Raw genomic sequence first — 16,044 nt, 5'->3', positions numbered from 1 at the left:
GCTGTTGTTGTGAGATTTTGTCGAATCTAGTGTCTAATTGTAATAATTGTAATTCGGTGTAATAAGCTATATCAGTGTTCAATTGACACTGATCTAGCCCCGACGTAACAGTGAAGTAAGTTTGAACCAGTTATTTTGTTTGTTATAATACCTTGGTCTATTTTTAGAAAAGACTTCGTTTATAAATAGTGAAAGTTGTCTCTGAATTCTAGCGACTTCATAATTCACTGCTGTATTTGGTTCCTTCAATTTTTTTTTTCAGTTAACTTCCTCAAAGTAGGCGGCATAAGTTAAATAACATCACATATAACGTTGTTACCTTAAAATTTACAAGCCACAATTATACGACAGCTCAACTGCCCTTAAATGAGAGGCTTCTCAACTTTTTGGCCCAATACACATTTTTATTAAAAAAATTCCTGTCTCAGTTGCGCAAGAAGTTAGACTGACAAATTCCTTTTAATCTTGAGTGTTTGATCGGGGATTGGCAAAATGTAATGAAATATAACACAATATGACAGAAAGTTTGAGAAGTAAACATAAAAAATACTGTTGCGCGCTCACCATGTGAATAAAATAGAAAAGGCTAACTACTAATGACAAAGATTTAAACGGCCTTTTCTACCTTTGAAAAATCATTCCTTGGGTTAACGGCTACAATGAGTTTATTTGAACTGCACAACTTCTCGGAATTTGGATTCCATCCTCAAACTTTCATCTTAAAATCATGCTCAACTTTAACCACTCGTATAATTAATTTTTTTGTTGTTTTAGGGACGTCACGACAGATAAAATGAATTAAATAACATAAAATGAATTCTAGATTGCAGTCCTGCAATCTAGAATTCACTGATATTACATTGTGTATGGACAGTGTACCTCAACCTCAGGATAGAATTTGGTGTCACCGCTGAAAATCGGTTTTAATTGGTGGTGGGCTAAATCAACTGGTCATGAAGGTGGAAAGAAATACGGTTAGCTTAACTGTCAGTGCGAAATGAACACCATATCTCGTTATAATTATTGCTAAGCTTTAATTGAAAATCATTTGGCTCCTTATCCCGCCATAATTATCGTAACGCTGCAATTGAAAATCATTTTACGATTACTGTTTTGCAATGTATCCACTCAAAACCCAAGCCGCTCAAGTATGGCTGCTTATATACCTAAATAAACAAATTTCGAGTTTAAAGCGTAGGGATTGTCTAATTTAATGCGCACTGAATATTCCTAGACATTCCTGCTATTGTTTTTGAACTTTCCGAAAGCAGAGGAAGCAGCGACCTGTTATTGCATGATCAAACTGATAAGGTAATCGTTAGTAAGCCACTTACTGTGTTCAATTGGATACGGCGTTTATCTTAGAATAGATTGAGATCGCATTCTCTAAATATTCTTTTAAGAATATCTAGGCGCATAATATTATCTTGCTTAACGATTGTGCCTAATGGTGCCAGACCCATTGTATTATTATAATAAAAATTAATTGCTATGCACATTTACACACAAAGTCAATCATGGAAGTATTATTATAATTACTTCATCATAGCGGCATAAATGAAATTTAAAATAGAACCCACTGCAAAAAGTACAATTTAACAATTTCCTTTCTTCAGGTTATAAAAACCGTTATCTTCAGGAGGTTCAGAAAATCATGATGAGCAATATTTCTTGTTTCGTTCCAAGAAGTGACAAGACTTGGGCTGGTCGACTAGGCCCAGTAAAATTTCAATCCGAAGCTCATATTGCGTCGCGACATTGAGCTGCCGCTCTAGGTTAACGGCTGCGGCAGTAACCCCAATTTCAGCTTCATGGCTACATCGCCCTAAAAATTTCCATAGATTTCTAGGGAAGGCGTGGGGAACTTGAAAGGGCTGCTGAGGTTTCCCGAGGCTTTATAATTCCGAGGGAGAATAAAAGCAGCCATGCGGCGACACCCAATCAACATAGTGTCGGAAATATGGCGCGTGAGACGTCGTTGTGGGCGCGCTCATTGCTGCGTACGCCGCTGCTCGAGACGTCGCTCCGCGGTGCTACCCGCATTCGCAGGAGGTGCAGGCGAAGATTGGCTGCGATTTCTGGGCAGGGAGATTCCTTTCTGGCTAATGTAAACTCAATGAATATATTCTCTTTATTTCGTTATTCATTGCAGTTAGAAGTCGGGTAGAACGTTAGAAGATGAGTAGTTTTAACAATTACATTCTCAACGTGGCATTCAATATTTTTTTGACTCTATGGAGATAGAAGTTTTCATTCGATTCATTTGTAAATATTCTTTTATTACCTGCCGTCGTGGTGAATAAATTCAACGGGTCATCGCAGTATCCAGAAAAATACCTAACAGGATGACATCATTAATATTATTTGATTTCAGTTTGTTTCTTGATCAATTATTTATGTTTAAACTTGCCTCTACCCTCACCTGTTAGGTGGATGTGGAGTTGAGTGAAGTTAGTGGTATGTCAGGGTGTAGAATTGGGAACTATGTAAACACTATGATTTTTGTACAATTTATTAATTAAGCTCGATCAGCCGGCCGGGGCATTGCAGGTACAGTGTGAAAACAAAGATCTACTCTTGTTTTTTAATTGTAGGGAGATAACATTAGAATAGTATGCCTACACTGCAATAGTATGCCTATAGGCATACTAGAATAGTATGCCTAGCTTAGACTAGCTTTACAGTAGTCTAAGCACTATCTTTTCTTTCTGCAATACCTACTTATTTTGACCTCGTCAGAATTTACAAATTTTTTTGAACCCCTTTACCGCGAGGTTTACTGATCATAAGTAAGTTAATAATTGTGGCGAGCTTTAAGTGGATTTAAGTGTTTTTTAATTGGAGAGCTTTACGTGTCTTGTTTCCGTGTGCCACAAGGTACGAGTATCTCTGCGAAGGTTGGCTCATCAACAATGGCATCTCTAATACCCAACTGCAGGTCACAGCTCAACATTGAGCATGATTTAGGAGTGAAAGTTTCGGGGCAGCAACCTAGTTTGGGGAACTTTTGTTCTTCAAAAAATGGCTGCACGGGAAAATGTCTGAGCTCTTTTCTTACTCACAGATTGCGAAGCAAAAACTCTTTGTCTGGATTCGTATTTTCTTTGTCTTTCACTCATTCTGCATTTGTCTTTCATTTATCTTTCTTTTGAATTTCCTTTGTTTGTTTTCAATTCGCCTTTTGCTAGTCTTTCATTTGTTTTCTAGTTGACACGTATTTGTTCCTTATTTTTGTTAAAATTTTCAGATCTCCTATTTAATTTCATTTGCTTTTCTAGTTGTCTTTCATTTATCTTTAAATTGTCCTTTCTTCGTCTTTCGTTTTACTTTCACAAGTCTTTCCTTTGCCTCTCATTTGTTTCTAATTTATATTTATTTTCCTTTCATTTATTTGTCATTCATTTTTCATTTATCTGTCTTTCATTTATCATTTATACGTCATTCATTTGTCTTTGATTTTATTTTCGCTTCATTTTTCGTTTATATAACTTTGCTCATTCATGTGTATTTACTCAAATTTCGTTTGTTTTCCCTTCGTTCTTCACTTATGTTTCATAGCTTCTCATTCGTCTTTCATTTTTGTTTCATTTGCTTAGCCTTGGTCTTTCATTCACCATTTATTTGCCTTCCATGAGTCATTCGTTGGTTTTCTCTGGGTAATTCATTTGAATTCATTTGTTTTCATTTGTTTTCCCTCTGTCATTAATTTGTCGTTAATTAGCATTAGTTTTGTCTTTTATTTGTCTACTGTGTTTAGTTTCTGCGTAAGAATATAAAAATGAGGGCACTACAAAGTTTTTATTTTTTGACTCCCAGAACTTTTTATTATTTGATATTATTGATCTTGAATCAATTTAAAATATCCTGGAAGCAGTTGGTTCAGAAACGTGGGAATGTAATTTGACAGCATTATTGTTTACGCTTCATTGACCGGTGGTGCGTGCTTATTAATGTAGGGAACCACCAAAAGACAGTAAATAACTCAATTAAACGAGGGCGATTCCAGCGAACTGCAGGGATCAAACGAGCAGGCAAAACTGTGAGCCTTGAGGCCAGTGCCTGTCATAGCCTACACTAAATTGTTTGGGGACTGAGTTTGGAGGAAAAGCAATAATCATTTAATAATCAACTTTATAATCATGTAATCATTTAATAATCAACTTTCTTATTGTCAACAACTGTAGACAATAAGATTATATTTACTCAAATTGAATGTTTTTCACTAGTCTAGATAATTATTTTAAACTGTCTTATGTAATGCCTTATGCTTCTTCCATCAGACGCTTTGAAATGATTAGATACAGTAGACTAGTGAAAATTATTTAAATTTAGGAAATATGATTTATTATCGATAGTCGCATTACTCAGTAATGATTATTGCGTCGTAGATAATTTAAAAGAGAGTTTGCAGCGTAACTGAAACAAATGGAAATATAATCTTGTTAATTATCTATTGAGTGTGAGAAATTTAGGGAAGAGTAAATCAGTTCAACAATCACTATTATTAGATAAGAGCTTCATCTAACTACGGAATTTATTGCTTCTTAATTATTGGGGCTAAGTTTGAAAAAAATTAATAACTTTGCATTGCGGAAGCATTACGTCAACGATCCGTAAGTTGTTTCTATTTCAAAGTGAAAAATAACCATTTAATGTAGTGTGTCTTAACTTGTAAATACTTAAACTTTAAACACACAATATAGAAGTTGCTGAAGCCATTCTCGGAACGGTAAGCTGCTGAAGCCTTTCAGTTAATTTGTACATATAAATGATTTCATGCAAATATCGTGCTTAACTTCAGACGCGTTTGACGATTTCGAATGATGATCCAAGGAAAAATGTAAACACCTTGTTTATAAAAAGTGTTGCGAACCAACTAATTGAATTGTCTTTAAGAACAAGCTAATTTCTGCTACTGACGCAGCAGCCGAATTCAATAATTATTTCATCTCCGTTGTTGATAGCATTATACCAACTACCTATTTGACCTATGAACAATGATATGGCACATGAAATTCCTTTCTGTGAGGCATCTTGCTACCTTTTCAAAAATTTAGAAATTGAAATAAAAAATATCTTGCGATTGTGCCAGGGCAAGCGACAGCAGATCGATGAAATTCAGCACAGAATATTGTCTCTTGTAGCTGACACTGCATAGCTCCAGTTTTAGCTTTAATTTTTAACCCATGCATGTCCACTGCATGGTGCACGTGTATCCTGATTCGTTGAAACGTGCTCGTGTTATACGCATTTTTAAATCTGGTGACCCCTGTAAAGTCTGAAATAATTGTCCAATATCAACCTTGCCTTTTCGTAATAAGATTTTTTTTTCAATTCTCCATTCCAGACTAACAAATTTTTTCGACTAATTTTCAATAATATCAGATAATCAGTTTGGTTTTCGTAGAGGTACTAATACGACAATGGCTATATTTTATCTTCTTCAAGACCTCCTTCATATAATTATAAGACGTATCATTCCAAAGCTTACTGTGTTGCTCTTTTTCTAGACCTACAAAAGGCTTCTGATTGTGTAAATCACCAAATTATCTTGAGTATTAGCTCCACCGGTATGGCATTAGAGGGTCTTTACTTTTACTTATCCAGTCTTACCTAGCGAATAGAGAACAGTTTGTCGCACTGAACGAGTTCAATTCCCCTATAGGACCCATCAATATAGGTGCATCGCAGGGCTCTGTACTTGGGCCTTTATTATTTAATACTTTTATCAATTATATCGCTTCATCTTAACGTGAACTGCAAGCTTTTTGTCGACGATGCCGTTTTCCATGTTTCGCGAAGTTGATTAAAATTTCGTGTGATTAAATTTCGGAGCTGGCGGTGGATTTGTCAAGATGGCTTTTAAAAACAAGCTATTGGTTCACACAGATAAGACCAAGTTGATGCTTTTTACCTCAGACCCATTTCCTTTTAACCTGTCATCACCTTTAATCGGACAATTTTAGAATGGGTCGATGATTTTAGATATTTTGGTTTAATAATCGGCAATAATATTTCCTTTAACAAACACATTAACTACGTCTGTCAGGGGCTGAGAAAAGACCACGGAGTTTTGCGTGTTCTATCAAGTGCTTTACCTATTCCATCATTAAGAACGCTTTTCTATTCATTGTCTTCATCAAAACTATGAAACACGATGGTAATCTGGGGTGGGGAAAAGAAACGGATCATCACCGTCATTAATAAATCGTTTCGTACAATATTTCGGGTAAGATGATGACAAAAATATCGCATTGATTACTAATAATTAATGTATTATATATAGGCAGTGTAATATCAAAACTTGACGATATGTACAAATTTCAGTTTTTAAAATTCATGAATAAGGCACTTTTCCATGATAATCGTCTTTTTTGAAGCTGCGTTCGCCTCTCTTGATCCTCAACATACCCATAATACCAGGGGCATACGCTTTAACTAACCCCCACTTCGGTTAGATATTGAATAAAACGACCCAGTTTTTAATTGTCTAAAATATTTTAATTAATTGCCTGATGATTTTAAAAAATGCTGTCCTAAATTCCTTTTAAAATACAAATTCCGCGATTTCATTCTTGCCCAATATTAATTTGATTTCGATTATCATGTACGAATAATATCAATTTGACATACTGTTTTCAATTACCTCTTAGTTCCAGTGTAATGCTGCTTTTGCCTTAGATATACTTGCTTCTAGTGACATGCTATTATCAGTTTTCTTGAGGTTATTGTAGTGGAGATGTTTATTTTTATAAAATTTCTGTCGTTTCTTATCATTATCGTATAATCATTTGAATTGGGTTAATGCACTCGAAAGCTTTTACTATTTTATTTCGTGTTCCTTTCTATTATATTGTCTTGCATGCTACTGTTTCTGAATAAATATCAATAAACAATTACGCTAGCCGTTTTGTAACCACCGAAGTGTCAGTAACAATTTTTTTTAGAGAAGCAGGCCGAGGCGATAGAGACTCGGGGCAGGAAGCAGCCCGGAAGCGTTCACTAACGACCGACGAGGAGCTCTGCTGCGCGTGAGTTCAATGCAAACCTCGATTTCGCAACGCTCGTTCCAGTACAAGAATTGCACGGGGGCATGAGGCTTCTTACTGAACTGGTATTGTGTCTGGAGCGAAGAGGTCTCGAGCAAATGGCTCAGAGTCATGCTTGTAATGCGTCTTCTAATTTTTATTCAACATGAGTGACATTTCGTTACATAATTTAAAAAATATAACTCAGTACTTACTGCAGTGAGTGACAGAGAACGCATTTTCTCGTCGACGAAAACTTGAGGTCACGGACGGATGGACAGACGGACAGACAGACAGACGGACATGGCAAGCGCAATAGTGCATTTTTTCATAAATGAGAAAATGCGCTAAAAATGAGATCATGTTGAACTGTAAATGAGTTGATTTATTTTACGAGGACAGTGGAGATTACCTATCTGAATTATATGTAAAAATACCTACAGGTATACAGATTTGAGGAAATATCTACTTGACTATGTAAGAGCTGGACGGTTCAAGTGTGCTACTACATTTCCAAGCCTCTGCTGAGCAGGTGCCAATTATGTACGAAGCTGATTCACATACTGAAGATGATTCATAGAACCTTCCGATAAATTCGGAATTATGATTCTATGCTTTTTCTAGTTTAACTTCCCGTCTATTTCAGCAACATGGATGTTGGAAGAAGCTATAGGTTATCTGAGTTGGCAAAATTTGTAACAAAGTTCGAAGCAATTGTTTATTAAATTTCCGAAGTTGATATCCTTGCATATTTAACATTGCGACCAGAATGTAGAAAATGCCATACCTGAAATGATTGTTCCTAAGAGATCATATAATAAAATTTATAAGATAACATTATCACATGAAGTTTTACTTAATTCATACAATATATTTTTGGGGGTCTGGCTGTTATTTACGCTAAGGGAGCGAGAGCCACAAACTGCGCAGTGCGCAGTGGTCGCTATATGACATGCAGTTCAGTGCGGTGCAGTGGTCGCAGTGGCATGCAGTTCAGTGCGGTGCAGTGGTCGCAGTGGCATGCAGTGCAGTGCGGTGCAGTGGTCGCAGTGGCATGCAGTGCAGTGCGGTGCAGTGGTCGCAATGGCATGCAGTGCAGTGCGGTGCAGTGGTCGCAATGGGTGCAGTGGCATACGGTGCAGTGGTCGGCGGCGGTGGCGAGCTTTAAGCCTGAATGATGGAGCAGCGCCGCCCGTCATCCCCCGCGGCGGGAGCGACGCTTTGCCGATACCGCTGAGTGGCGCACGACAACGGCGCGAGGCGCAAAATCCGAAGATGAAATGAATGACGCCATCAGAGGTGGCAGACTCCTGCAGAGCCGCCTGCTGTGTGCTGTGATCAATACCTCGCTTCTTGTATGCAAAGCTGTTCTAGTATTAACTGATGCTCTTCGCGAGTACCAGGAAATTTTATTTCATAGTTCTTAGGTGAGACTTTTAAATGTTTGATAATTTAACAGATAATTCGCTATGTCCAACGCTTGTATAATTTTCTGTTTACTTACGAGATTAATTATTTTAATGTACACTATTATTAAATTCACTCTTTCCTCGTCTGTGACACTCAAAGGAGAGTGTAATTTTTTGTTTGGCGTTTGAACAATTATTTCATTAATTAATATGCTTATCATCACTTCGGCAGATAAGTAAATTTTTCTTTACTCGTGACTTTTCTATACTCGTCCAACTCTGCATTTTTCAATGCAATCCTTTCAATACCAGCTATTGATTTAGCGCAAGTTTTGGCCAGCCATTATTGGTTTGCGATTATCCATCACGATTTAAATTCATGCAGTCCGCTGAAGACAAATGGACGGCAGTCCATGGGGTGGCTGTTGACAAAGATGGTAACTCGCAATGGAAGCCTGTCGTCAATTACATAGCATTCAAGTCCCTTGCTTTAACCAGAAGCTTAGCTTGTGTTTGTATTTGTCTGACGCAACCCCTGCTGCCTGTCCAGATGTGAGGCGAGTGGTGAAGAACCAAGTCCTCAGAAAGTGGACATAAGAAGAAGGGTTTGTTGAGCTGTTGACATGATAATCGTCGTGTATAGTTTAATGACTTTTGTTGAGTTGATAACATGATAACCGTAATAAGGACGTTTGTAAATGGGCAGTTAAATGGATAACCACGAAGTTCAGCAGCAAGTAAAGACCTGCAGTTCAGATACAAGTCATAACCTGCTATTAAAACATATCATAACCTGTTGTTCAGACATACATCGAACCACGTTCATGCCCCAGTGTTCTGGAAAGTTGGGTCACGGGCAAAGTTTCGCTGGTTGGTTGGTTGGGTTAGGTTAGGTTAGGTTAGGTAAGGTCGCGTCTCCGGTCGCGTGGGTGTCTGACGATCACACATGACATCTGCGATGGCCTGATCTACTGTCAGCTTTGGTATCACTTATTGGTGGTTAAAAATTTCTTAATTCCTTAATCAATAAAACTTTTATAATGGTTTTCTTCAAGTTCCCCGTAGAATGTTTGGTTTTATGTGTTTCCTTTTCTTATGTAAACATAAAAAATTAGCTTCCCTCAGCTTCGTTCATCAAACGATGCGTTAATATACTCTATATAACTTACATTTTCCATGTACCAGCTACAGACTTTCTCAGTGGTATTGCTGTATGATCGAATCTGCATGGGCTCCATAAACTCATCTATATTTCAATATCCATAAACTATTTGATCATTTTTAGGACAAAATTAGCTGAGAGTCTTCGAGTTTTCGATCGTGAGCGGGATTGCCTGAAGGCGTCAAAAGGATAACCCATGATTGACCGCATTCCTTATTAGCGCCTTGTCACCTTAGTGCCAAAAACTTCTCTTTAAATAACCCGAGAGTTTTTTCTCTCAGTGCCTCGCACGGAGCTGATATTTTCTCGACCAGGTCTCCAGTCCCCATGAATATTTGAGCTCGCAGCAAAGTTTTCTAAAAAGACAGACGCCAACGCCCAACAGGTCCTCCTCCATCTTGCATGGCTTTGCATCAACCAAAATCTGTTTTTTTTTGCTTGATCTTGGCACTTGAAGGGCGCCATCCACCGCGGCAAAGAGGATTTGGATGAGCTCATCCACGTTCAAAGCGTGATGTTTGACTGGTTGTTTCTGCGAAGGATGTTACTTCATTAAAAAATGCTCCCATTTCAATTTAGAACGTTACTCTTCGCAGACCTCAGCCGGTAAACATAGTTTGCCGCCCACGCTACTGAGGTGGCTTACTGAGATAAAGATAATACTTCCCATGCTAATATTAATAAATTACAAGCATAAATTCTACTCTATATGTTGATAAATTTTTATCTATTTATGTATCGTAAATTTTGTTGACAATTTATTTATCGGTGTAATTCGTTGAAAAACACAGTTTCAACCGAATAAATAAATTTAAAGAATATAAAAGACCACAGTCAATAAATCAGTTACGTAAAATAAACTCATTAATCATCAATTACTACAGGAAAATAGGCCGAAGTTTCATTGCAGCGCTAACTTGAATTAGGCTTAATTATGTGCTAATTTTCTTTGCTTTTATTTTCTATATTATTGCTTGGATATACGAGCAGGTGTTAAAAAATAGATGACAATTATTATGATACTCTCGTGCGGTCATGATCGAAGCATTTTCGGTAGAGGCAAAAATAATTTTTCGTCAATGTATATAAGATTTCATAATATTTGCGGTTTCAATCGGTGTTAGTGGCTGCTCGAGGGAAGGGTAGCGGGAGGTCGTTAAAGTTTCCCTATGTGAATTTTTCTTGCCCCAACTTCGCGCAGAGTGTCCCAATCCAGCGCCAGAAGAATGAAGACTTAATCAGTGTTGTGGTTTGTTAACAGCGTTGGAATGAGTGCACCATCCTGCCATTTGAACAAGATTTTGGACAAGATTCTCCTATGTATATTGCCTTTTCGACAAGATTCCTCTTTCTATCTTACCTTTTGGACAAGATTTTGGACACGATTTCTCTTAGTATTTTGTTCTTTGGACAAGATTTTGGACAAGATTTCCCTATCTATCTTGCCCTCTGGATATTTATCTCTTCAGGCAGACAAGTTTTAAGCTTCTATTTCATGAGCATTCAAGAAAGGAAGTGTACAACTTAACATGCTCTAAAATAATGCTGACCACACATCATAAAATAATGAACTGTCAAAATAGTTGTATTCATATATTCCCGTGTCCTAGGCTTATAAATATTTGTTTGTTATAATGAATTTAACAGAAAATTGTGCTAAGCTCAATGCTTCCTCCAAATTTATTCACACTATTCCGTTGCGAGTTCGTCTTCTATCTTTCACTAAGTCTAACCTTTGAATTATTTATATCGTGAAGTGCTCTGAAATTTGAAATAGATTAATTATTCCCCGAAGGTTCACTTATTGTTGCAGAATAAAAATCTTTATGATTATATAATGGGTATATCAAGCGTCTAACGCGTCCGCTCCACCTCGACGCCGCAGGCTTCGCCAAATTTCTGGAAGATATTCATGAGGATATTTTATTCTCTTCGAACATTTTGGTCTGTCCGCCAGTCGACGGTATTTTTCCTTAACTTTCTAGATGAATATCTTGAAGAAGCCAAAAGTTCGTGAACCATCAGGCTCTGCCGCCGTTGGCAGGCTTGAGAGCAAACTTGTTTTCGTCATCATAACTTCGGGACAATGCAATTGTCCAAAATTTTAAACCTTGTCAGGCCATAAAAGTTCACTCACACTCCCTTAGAAGTTCTCGACCAGGCGTTTTTGGTGCGTGTCCAGAGGCTCAGGGAAAAGCCCAGCTTGTGGCAACACAAATGATATTTTTCTTGGCACCAACGCATTGTTTTCTCTGATTCCTTTTCTTCTTTGTCATGGAATTGTCTGTTTTGCTCCAATAACACCAGTGCTGCATGAGTAGTAAGTTACGATGATAAAATTCGTTCACTAAATAAATATGACTTTCCAAATTATTAATTTAAATCTCAGAATGAAACATTACTCCACCATGAATAACTACTAGTACCTGGCTTTCGTTCACTAAATAAACATTTTCTGTATTATTTATTTAAATCTCCGAAGAAATCGTTACTCCACCTTCAATAACTACCCGGCGTATTTCTTTAATATCAGAACAATTCTAAGATGATTAATAAGTTTTCTTTATAATACTTGTAATTAAAATCAATTGAAATGAACGAAACTCAAAACTCGGCATCTCAGAATCAGCCGCTCAGGTAAACTAATAGAATATTCTTCACAGTTATTTATTACATTATTAGACATCATAATAATGAGCAGACATCCACACTACAAAGCAAGCGCTCAATATTAAATAATTCACGTGGCATTCAATTTGCTCTAAAATGTTAATATTTTACTATGTAATAAGCATCGTTGAGGTCATGTTTGTTTCTCACTGTTCTAAACCCAGAGATGAGGGCTATTCTGGTCTTTTTCTGTATAAAATCTTGAACAAAGTTTCTATATACATTGAATGCAACGCGTCACTCAAGTATATAAGAATTGCTGGTATGTGTGAAGAACGAATGTCAATCGTTCCTTCCTTCATGTATTTCTTAACACATTTCCTCCTAACCCAATGGCTAGAAGTGTTTGAATATAAAAATTGCTAATCAATAACTTGATACTGTCACAATTCTTATTCGGATAGAAATTACTTAACATTTATTAATACATAGAAAATCTGGTATTGTATGTGATTTTTTACTTTTTCTATATAATGCGAGCGATTTAACGAAAAATTTCATTTATTTCCTTAGTAATAATCAGAGGTAAATATTCTCATTACCGTGGAAAATAGCGTCGTTGCATGTTTTCGAAAATACAACGGAATGCACAACAAAATGCAACTAGGAGATTTCAAGTTACGATTGGAATGGAATTAAATTGTACTATTGAGTACACTATTGACTCCAAGTACACTGTAAACTTCCACAATAACCTACAGGATTGACAGTTTAATTTTTACTTTCATCAGCGAAAACGTATAAAAGATATTCTGCCCAAAACAGGGTTGGTTATTCTGAGAATATCAAAGTAAATTCACTGCATGCAGAGGATTTTAGTGTTAATCTTGCATGCAAATATTGCGATTCTGACGTCATAAACCCATCGACAACTGCTGTGGCTGGTCTGATGGCTGGAGCTCGGCCACTGAGTTTACAGCTATAAGCCGAGGATGATTTTCAATAAGGTACATGCGAGGTACACGACCAAGGGGCGCGCTGTACGTGAGCCAGCGCCTCTTGAAGCCACGTGGCCTATGAACGCCAACAAATATATCCGTTAGTTCAAAATACACTGTATCAACAGCAACAATTACGTTATAATTTCACGAAAATCGTCAAGTATTGGAATTTTGATCTGGAATATAATGATAGAATATGATTTGTATTGAGTAGTGAAGAATATTTTAATAGAGCGTAATGATTGAATTTGATTTGTATTGAGAAGTGAAGCATATTTTAATAGAGCGTAATGATTGACGATGATTTGTATTGAGTAGTGAAGAATATTTTTAATAGAGCGTAATGATTGACGATGATTTGTATTGAGTAGTGAATCATATTTTAATAAAGCGTGATGATTGAGGATGAATTGTATTGAGTAGTGAAGAATATTTAAATACAGCGTGTTACACACCTGGAGCAGGACCGCTGTTGAGTAGCGTAGGCAGATGCTGAGGCTCGTCAACCAACACAGGTGCCTCACCTGGTCCGAATGCCAATTATCAAAATGGATCCTGTGAAAGGAAGCCGTGCACCTGAACACAGGCTAACGAGCTGTGAGCAAAATTTTTAGCTTAGTCATTTTCCATTTTATTTTAACCATTCATCTATAAAACACAGACATCCCCTCCGAGCTTCCGATAACGTGTAAACTTACGAGCGCCTGAGCGAGCATGCTTCGATATCACCATGCATGTTGATATCGTATATTTAGATATACGTGTTCACTAAAGTTATGTTCACAACAACTTAAGTTCACAGTCGTCCACGTGCCATAAGTTCAACTTAATTTTAATTCTATAAGCTGCATGCCAGAAAACCGCATCAACCTTTTCCATGCGCATTACTTTAAGAATGTGGTGCTATCTCAATTTATATCTCATTCAATACAAAATTGAAATGTTGCTTATTTACATTATTATGTAGGAACAACTTTACAATCTGTTTTAGTTTGGAATTACCATTCTGAATCAGAGTGCATTTTTTAGTTTCAATTTTTTCTGCAGTCCTCATTTCACTCTGATCTTCTGCGCCCTAGAATTTCAGCAAGATTTTCTAGGATCTGACTATCTAGCGTAGCATCTTTAAATTTCCTAGTTAAAGTGGCGCCTTGCGTCCTTGCTACCGACTTCACATCTGCGCTGGACTCGACCTTCCCGCCCTGGGGTGCCGGCAACAAATCTGCGACTGCAGGATTGCGCGCATCCTTCACGAGTCCAATTTGCAAAAGCCATCCCAGAGATCGGCAGGTCAGGGCCACAGCTAACCAGATCTTTCTTATTGCGGCATCCATCATCAGCGCCTGCTGCAGGCCCAATGGCTTCCACCATCTGCCGCCACAGATGGACCGACGAACCACATTCGGCAGGGACCACGAAAAAAGTCATCGTGCAATCCTAGGGAAGACAATGGGCACGCTTTATGGCCAAGATAATTTATTGGTCAATAAATGGGAAGCGCGGGGAATGGATGGACCGCACGCATGTAAGCTTCAAAACGAAGGCTGCACGCATGTAAGCTTCAAAACGAAGGCTGCACGCTTGTAAGCTTCAAAACGAAGGCTGCCTTCATGTAAACTTCAAAACGAAGGCTGCCATCTTGTAAACTTCAAAACGAAGGCTGCCTTCTTGTAAACTTCAAAACGAAGGCTACCTTCTTGTAAACTTTAAAACGAAGGCTGCCTTCTTGTAAACTTCCAAACGAAGGCTGCCTTCTTGTAAACTTCAAAACGAAGGCTGCCTTCTTGTAAACTTCAAAACGAAGGCTGCCTTCTTGTAAGCTTCAAAACGAAGGGTGCCTTCTTGTAAACTTCAAAACGAAGGCTACCTTCTTGTAAACTTTAAAACGATGGCTGCCTTCTTGTAAACTTTAAAACTAAGGCTGCCTTCTTGTAAACTTCAAAACGAAGGCTGCCTTTTTTAAACTTCAAAACGAAGGCTGCCTTCTTGTAAACTTCAAAACGAAGGGTGCACGCACGTGCAGCAGGATAACAACAGCAGCAGGATAACTAAGGATAACTATATAACGTGTAGCAGGATACGAAGGCTGCCTTCTTGTAAACTTCAAAACGAAGGCGCCTTCTTGTAAACTTCAAAACGAAGGGTGCACGCACGTAAGCTTCAAACAAAGGCTGCACGATTGTAAGCTTTAAAAATAAGTCTATTCGCTCTGAGCATCGATAAGCCGGCACACAAAAATACGCGGTTACTCCAGTCGTCATTTGCTCTGGCATTATTTGCGCGGTCCCGTGGGTGGGGCCGACTTAACTCGAACTCCCTCGAGTTGAAGTTTGCCTAATCCAATCATGGAGTTAGATTGGAAAAATATTGCTTCTGTAAATGTGGGTAAATGGTGATTGCGCTTTAATTATCGAGGGAATATCCAGCTCTCTTGGAAGGCAGCGCTCTGCCACCGCGGTTAGAAAAGAATCATTTGCCGCGTGATCGCTTGTCGTTAAAACCGTGTGATTGAATTGTTGGAGAACATGTAGGACGGTAAAAATATGTACATGTAGGACGGTAAAAATATGTACATGTAGGACGGTAGAAAAATTTGTGAGGTTATCAAGGATGCATCCACTGTCACATTTTCACAACTAACGTCAATTCAAATTCATCCAAATGATTTGAATATTCAGTAGGCAATTTCGGTCTTTGGCTGTTGAATCGAGCACATCTCATATTATATTCAATTTACAAACGCATGAAAAAGATTGGAAAAAGTAGTGTGGTTGAGAAGAATTTTTCCAGACTTCTATATATGCGCAACCGAGCAAAGAAGGAAGCCGTGTGAT

This window comes from Hyalella azteca, unplaced genomic scaffold (assembly GCF_000764305.2).
Source record: "Hyalella azteca isolate HAZT.00-mixed unplaced genomic scaffold, Hazt_2.0.2 contig15713, whole genome shotgun sequence".
Classification (NCBI taxonomy): domain Eukaryota; kingdom Metazoa; phylum Arthropoda; class Malacostraca; order Amphipoda; family Hyalellidae; genus Hyalella; species Hyalella azteca.
This window is presented reverse-complemented; position numbering follows the sequence as displayed.